This window comes from Podarcis pityusensis (assembly GCF_964106645.2).
Source record: "Podarcis pityusensis genome assembly, chromosome: 12".
NCBI lineage: Eukaryota > Metazoa > Chordata > Lepidosauria > Squamata > Lacertidae > Podarcis > Podarcis pityusensis.
The window spans coordinates 1,644,473-1,651,828 of NC_138037.1; the positions used below are offsets into that span (position 1 = coordinate 1,644,473).

A 7,356-nucleotide genomic window follows, 5' to 3' on the forward strand; every position below is an offset into this window, starting at 1 on the left:
GTGGAATCTCATGAAGAAGAGCAAGTCGGAATTATGGGGGCTGGACTTGTGTTGTTTTCTTTGCGAAAAGAAAGACTCGGGTTTCTAAAATATGGCTTATAAATCTCTAGCCTGGAATGTGATGGACTAAATATGAACTCCGAAAGGCATAAGATAACACATGTATTAAGAAAGCAGAAATGAGATTTAATTTGCAGAAGACACACGTAAAAAGGACCCGTGGAAAATGGTTAATCAGTAAAGCTTGAGGCCAGTAATTTATACCTTCAGATAAATTGAAAAAAGACATTGCCAGGAAGGAATATAAGTCCTGGTGTTAGGATTATACGCAGCAAATGAAAAGAAGTCGGACTTTTAAATGCTGGGAGGGATGCAGGCAGTGGCGAAGGGGTTGTTTATACAGCCTTTCTAGAGAGAGAGAAGCTTGAAAAGCGAGAGAAATGAAGAGAAATGAGGGCGAATTAGAAGAAATCCCCCGATAAACGAGGGAGCCCAGGGATACTGCAGCCTGGCCTGCCAGGAACCGGCCTCCTTGGCGCCTAAAACTGAGGCGAGGCTCAGATTTCGAAAGGCGGGCAGTTGGGAAAAGGCGGGAAAAGTCGTTTCCCTCAGAGCCGCTGAGGGGAGGAAGCAGCGGGGGGAGGGGCTCCTCCTCTCTTGCCCCTCAGAGACACAACGGGGACCCTCTTGTGAGGGGAGCAGAAAGGAGGGCTCTCAGACAAGGGGGCGGCAGGGGGGTCTCTCGTCTCTCTCCCCCCCTCACAACCCCATTGCGTTCCTCTCATGGTGGAAGGCGTTGGAGAAAAGAAGCGACCATGCCTGCCTTCAAAGACTGAGGTTCTGTTTCAACCTCTGCTTGCAAAAGGTTTCAACCGACACCCAAAAGAAGGGCGTCCCTTCGGGGAATGGTTGATCTTGACAACCTGAGTTGTTTCATGTCTCACAACCTGAGTTGCTGGAGACACTACAGATGAGACAAAGCAGATGTTGGACACGACAAGTGGGAAGACTCCCTCAGAGGCGCCTTTCCCTGCTGGTGTTACAACTAAGTGAAGAACGTGTCAGAAGTCAGTGGTTTGCCTTGAAAGAGGGACAGATTTACAGTTGAGAGGTGACTCGAGATAACAAGGAGAAATAGCAGGTGGTAGCTGAAGAATGAGTGCACATGCTCAAACGCTTCATGAATATTATAGAACACACCTCTGGGAGAAATGGCTAATTTGAATGACCAGGTAATGTAACAGGTGGGATAAGATATTAAGGAGCAAAAATGAAGAAGGCCTTGCGGGAAGCCTGTAAAGTGTATTTTCTTAACCAATAGTGAAGGGAGAGGGAAGGGTTAATCTCAATAATATCAGGACCCAAGCTAACTGCTGCAGTTGTGGTTAAGCAGCTAGCAGCAGCTGTGGTCAGACCGCAATTGCTTCAGCCATGTAGGCCAGAAGCTGCTTCCTGCTTCAGAGATGCAGAAATGCAAGGTAGAGAAAACACATAGAAGGGAGGGAGGGGAGCTTAGCTAGCCATATGCCATATAAGGTAACAAGTTGTAACCTTGCCAGCTGATTGGGGAAACGAATGTATGCTCCCAGGTATAAGAATGCTTGCTGGACACAGTATAGGGGCCGCCAGTCTTTGGAAGCTATTCCGCTGGCTGCCTCTGCGCAGAACTCAATAAACTCTTTTCTCCAGAGAAGTGGACTCCTGGTGCCTTTGTCTCCTCCGGGTCAGGGGGATTGCGGGCGAATGGGCTCCGGCCCTTGGGATCCCCAATTAGATAAGGCTTCAATAGGAACTGGAGGAGGGATATTCGGACGGTCTTAGGTTAAAAAATTTAACCTAATAATATTATCTGTGATGTGAACTGGAATGCGCACTCCCTCTTTCCAGCATGAGCTGGGGGGGGGGGGTCTTTGCCCGTGCAGTGCTGTGACTCTTTTCACAGAGACATCTGAATCTTCACCCACTTTCCTGAGGGAGTTTTCCTCCTGAGTCTTGGCTGCTCCGCCTCCCAGCTTCTTCTTCATTTCTCCTTCATTCTCTTCCTGTTCCTCTTTCCCCCATTGTTTGGGGGTCAGCTGGGTCCCCCCCCCCCCATGGCCAGGAGGAGCCCACAGAGGCAGCAGTGCTAGGAGATGGCATTTCCCGCCCTTTTCTGAAATAGGCAGGAACACCATGTTGTATCTTCTGGAGGCCCCAGCCGCTCCCAGAGATGCCATGGCTCCCCTATGGGCCACATGGGTCCCACGGTCTTGGGGTTTCTCCTCCTGGCTGAAGGAGGGTGGCACCTTTGGGTGTCAGCACTCACGGGGTATCCACAGCCGCCTTCCTGCCATGATGGCTTTGCCTCCACAGGGCAGCCTCTTTTCTCGCCTTGTTTGCCCAACAGAGGAGGCCTCTCCATTGGAAGAGGCCAGGCAAGCGGCTTCAGAAGAGGAAGCCATTTTGGAGAAGAAACAAGCTTGGCTGTTGTCTGCTGAGGGTCTCCTGCCTTTCTTCCAAGGCTTCCTGGGGGCTGCAATGGCCAGAGGAAGAGACAGCCCCCCCCCCAGCCTGAATCCCCTGCAGGGCCCTGGGCAGCAACCAGAGCCTGCATCAGTTTCCTTTCCCAAGGCCTTGGAGGAACCTTGGGGTGCGGAAGGAGGAACCCCAAATGGAGATCAGGCTCCTGACAAATGGGGAAAGGAACTTTATATGGCCTCTGTGAAAGAAAACTCTGGGTTGAGAGACTACTCAGCAGCCCAGCTCGTTGGGGTACAAGTCCCCCACTGGTCCATGTGGTCAGTAAAAGAAGGAAATTCCAGCCAAGTAATTTGGAGCAAAACAGCAGTCAGTAGACTTAGAGCCTTTATTGTTGCGCAACTGGTTCAAATAGCAGTATGAACTCTGAGCATGGGGCGACATTAACTTTTAAGACTTTCACACCATATCCCAGAATATCCACCCTCCCTTCCCCACAGGTGGGCGGGGTTTGCAGCACCGAGCGGGGCTCACCTGGGCGGGTGCCACCTACCTGCTTGATCCAGCCTTTGACCTGCCCTTGGCCAGGGAGGACAATGGCCGGCCGGCCAGGGGTGGGCCTAAGGCCAAAAGAAAAGAGGATGACTCCGTTGCTCAAGCCTCTTTTGCTGTTCTTCCTTCCAGGATCAGGATCAATATCAGGAGCGTGTCCAGGTGGCTGGATTGAGGTAAGTAGCCGGCCTTCTTTGCTTTGCCTGGATGGGGGGCGGGGGAGAGATTTGGCCCCTCCGCCAGGCTAGGCTGCATTTTTGGCGTGCTCGGTTGGGCACGTTGCTGCCTTTTCGGCTTTTTTTCCGCAGCGTGGGAGGGAGCTTGACTGCTCTGCCACTGGCTGCTGGCCTGAGCCCCAGCGGGGCTTCTAGTGCGGCCTGCTCGCCTTTTGCGGCGGCGGGGAGGCATCGCTTAACGCCGGCCCGGGGCCTCTGCTGACCCGGGAGGACGTCGCGGGACCGGCTAGGCCGCAAACACGGCCTGATTGCCTTTTGCGGCAGGAGGGGGGATCATCAATACATTGCACAGAATCATCAATACATCTTTTTTTAATATATATATTTATTATTTTTCCAAAAACACTAAAAGAAAAAAAAAATACAAGACATCAAATTAACAAAACAAGGTTAAGGCAATAAAATAAATCAACCAATTTCGTTATCCCATCTTTCATTCACTTATTTTCACGACCTCCTCACACCTCCCTTTTTGTATTCCACTTCTGTTAGTTATTTCAGCAATTCCTTTCCATCCTCCTCTGTTTTCAATCCTATAATTATCTTAACTCATTCTAACCTTATTTTCCCCCCTTTAATACTCTATTAACCTATCTATACTTAATTCCTTATAATATTTCTACTAAAGCCATATTATTCATTCCAACATTTTTCTAACATTCATTAATTTTACAATATTTCTGTAAATAGTCTTTAAACTTTTTCCAATCTTCTTCCACCGACTCTTCACCCTGGTCTCGGATTCTGCCAGTCATTTCCTCCAATTCCATATAGTCCATCAACTTCATCTGCCATTCTTTGGCACCAATTGGCCGACCATCAATACATCATTGCTACATCGCTAAATTTCAGAAAGGGGAGGGTTACACAAGATTAGCATAGGCAAATGTGTCAGGACAACACCCAAGTATAAGATTAGCATAGGCAAACATGTCTTAAGTACCCACCACCCAAAAGTACAACAGAACTTCCTTTGCATGTCTGGAGCCTGAGGCAAGTCCGGTGATGAGATCTGGCTTCCCTTGGAGAACAGTGAGCCCAGCAATTGTCACCTCTGGGCATTTCCTGGGTTAGGAGGTGTGTATACATGTCTTCACGCTCGGAGAGGTGGCAGGGGAAAGAGTCCTTTTTCCAAGGGCAATGGAATGGAGGAAACTGGCAAAGGAGGTAATTTTATATTTTTAAAGCTAAGTATCTTCCCTGAGCTGTCAAGTTGAAAGGATAAATTCAGGCAGAATATTTGTAACATTTAACAATTTTAATGATGTGCCCCCCCCCCCGGTCATTTCCATCACACATCTTTCCAGAATAGTCTAGGAATTGCCTCCAAGGTCCAGGGACTGATCTGCCCTGGCTTCCTTCTCAGAGGTCCCTTCTGAAGGAGAAGGGGTCCCAGGTCTCCATGGAGGGGAAGCATCCCTGAGGCCTGCATTTGAGGCCGATGCTTTCACCTTTCAGGCTCCGGCCACCTTCTCTGTGGTGTTTATATGTGAGCTGTAGAGATGGGATCACATGCAGACATCCCCAAATTTCATAAGGATCCTGTGAAAAAGATGGGTTCTGCTTTGGAATAATGCCCCCCCCCAAACCACCTGTAAAATGAACTTCACAGTATGAAAAAAAAATGTTTTAAAATTTGTCGCTGATTCATTTTTTGAATGTTTTAAAATTTTAGTGTTTCAGTCTCATTATAAATCATTTTCATATTTATTTATTTTTTTAATTCAGTCATGTGTATGCAGGAGAAATTCAAAAAGAGAATCCTAGACTGGAGGTTACCCGCAGAAAACCAAAAGAAAAGGAGGAAGTGTCCAAGTGGAAAGATAGGCCTTTATTGAATACAATTGTGCCTGCAAAGAACCACATCCCAAAAAGTGTTGCCACAGAAACTAGGGAGCTAAAGATGCTCTTCTGGCAGAGGGGTAAAATGTCATGGCAAAAGTCTTGAGGGTAGAAACTGGAAAATACATTCAAAGCACTGATATGGTTTCTGACCTGTATGAGTTCTTTGATGGGAAGTGAGACGAACTGTGACAAAAGCTCTTTCCACGCTCATGGCATTGAAAAGATTTCTCCCCTGTATGAATTCTTTGATGGCTAGTGAGCTTGGCCCCCTCCCGGAAGCTTCATTTAGTCTCCATCTTCTATGTGTTAATTGTTCCCTTTGACATATAACTAATACTGAATAGTGGTCTTAAGATTGTTCTCAGTTGTATTTCCACTTTCCAACAAAAGAGCCAGTTCTTTTGTTGCCCACACCGCATCTCTTCTACTTGTTGAAGGACCAGGTGCGCAGCCTGGGAGTCATTTTGGACTCACAGCTGTCCATGGAGGCACAGGTCAAATCTGTGTCCAGGGCAGCTGTTTACCAGCTCCATCTGGTACGTAGGCTGAGACCCTATCTGCCTGCGGACTGTCTCGCCAGAGTGGTGCATGCTCTGGTTATCTCCCGCTTGGACTACTGCAATGCGCTCTACGTGGGGCTACCTTTGAAGGTGACTCGGAAACTACAACTAATCCAGAATGCGGCAGCTAGACTGGTAACTGGGGGCGGCCGCCAAGACCATATAACACCAGTCTTGAAAGACCTACATTGGCTCCCAGTACGTTTCCGAGCACAATTCAAAGTGTTGGTGCTGACCTTTAAAGCCCTAAACGGCCTCGGTCCAGTATACCTGAAGGAGCGTCTCCACCCCCATCATTCTACCCGGACGCTGAGGTCCAGCGCCGAGGGCCTTCTGGCGGTTCCCTCATTGCGAGAAGCAAAGCTACAGGGAACCAGGCAGAGGGCCTTCTCGGTAGTGGCGCCCGCCCTGTGGAACGCCCTTCCAGCAGATGTCAAAGCGATAAACAACTACCTGGCATTCAGAAGACATCTTAAGGCAGCCCTGTTCAGGGAAGTTTTTAACGTGTGATTTTACTGTATTTTTGGTTTTATGGAAGCCGCCCAGAGTGGCTGGGGATGCCCAGCCAGATGGGCGGGGTATAAATAATAAATTTATCTCCATAAGTCCACTAATTTGTTGTCATGTTCAAAAAGGAATTAGGCATTTCCCCCTCCTTTTGTGTCCTAATTTCCATATTCTGTCCTAACCTAATGAAACGGCCCCATTTAGATCTCCCATTAACATTATATTCCCTATAAAGTTTGGATAAAATTGGAGATAATTGGAGGCTGCAGAGCCTAGGTAAATTAAAAAACAAGGTGCAAGACTGGTTACATTATGCTCAAATTCAAGAGGTTTTTAAAATGGATAAAAAAATAGGTTTCCAGGTGGAAAAATCGAAGCTAGAGACAGAATTACTTGAACCAAAGACCAAGGTTCTCTCAAGAATGTATAACTTGCTGCTTAAATGGAATACTCAGGATGAGACAGTTAAATCAGCCATGATAAAATGGGCGCAGGATATCGGGCATAACATCATGTTTGAGGACTGGGAAAGGTTATGGACCACCGGTATGAAATTCACGGCATGTAATGCCTTGAAAGAAAATATTATGAAAATGATATATAGGTGGTACATGACCCCAGTCAAGCTTGCAAAGATATATCACCTGTCTGATAATAAATGTTGGAAATGTAAGGAGGCTGAAGGGACATTCTTTCACCTCTGGTGGACTTGCCCGAAAGTGAAGGCCTTCTGGGAAATGATTTATAATGAGTTAAAAAAGGTATTTAAGTATACCTTTCCCAAGAAACCAGAGGCCTTTCTTCTGGGCATTGTTGGCCAGAAAGTGTTAAAGAAGGATAGAACTTTCTTTATGTATGCAACTACAGCAGCAAGAATTCTTATCGCCAAACATTGGAAGATACAAGATCTACCCACGCTGGAGGAGTGGCAGATGCAATTGATGGACTATATGGAACTGGCTGAAATGACTGGCAGAATCCGAGATCTGGGAGAAGAAACAATGGAGGAGGACTGGAAAAAATTTAAGGACTATCTACAAAAACATCATAAGTTATATGAATGTTAAGAATTTGCATGGCTGGGAAAGTCTAGCTTCAGCAATAAAATTTGACGATTTGGGAAACTAAGTTATAACTATGAAAGGACCAAAATTTAAAGTAATTCTTATGCCTATTTTAGGATAAAAGAAATTTGATAA

General features: G+C 46.9%; 1 protein-coding gene and 1 long non-coding RNA gene across 2 annotated transcripts in view; one reads left to right on the plus strand and one right to left on the minus strand.

Annotated features, from left to right (window-relative positions):
* LOC308459763 (uncharacterized protein) overlaps positions 1-7,356 on the minus strand; it is a 125,594-nt gene that overhangs the window by 106,485 nt on the left and 11,753 nt on the right. The window lies entirely within an intron of this gene.
* Positions 1,110-5,479, plus strand: LOC308459852. Its single transcript, XR_013978340.1, has 2 exons — positions 1,110-1,232; positions 3,142-5,479. It is a non-coding gene; the product is annotated as an uncharacterized lncRNA (long non-coding RNA).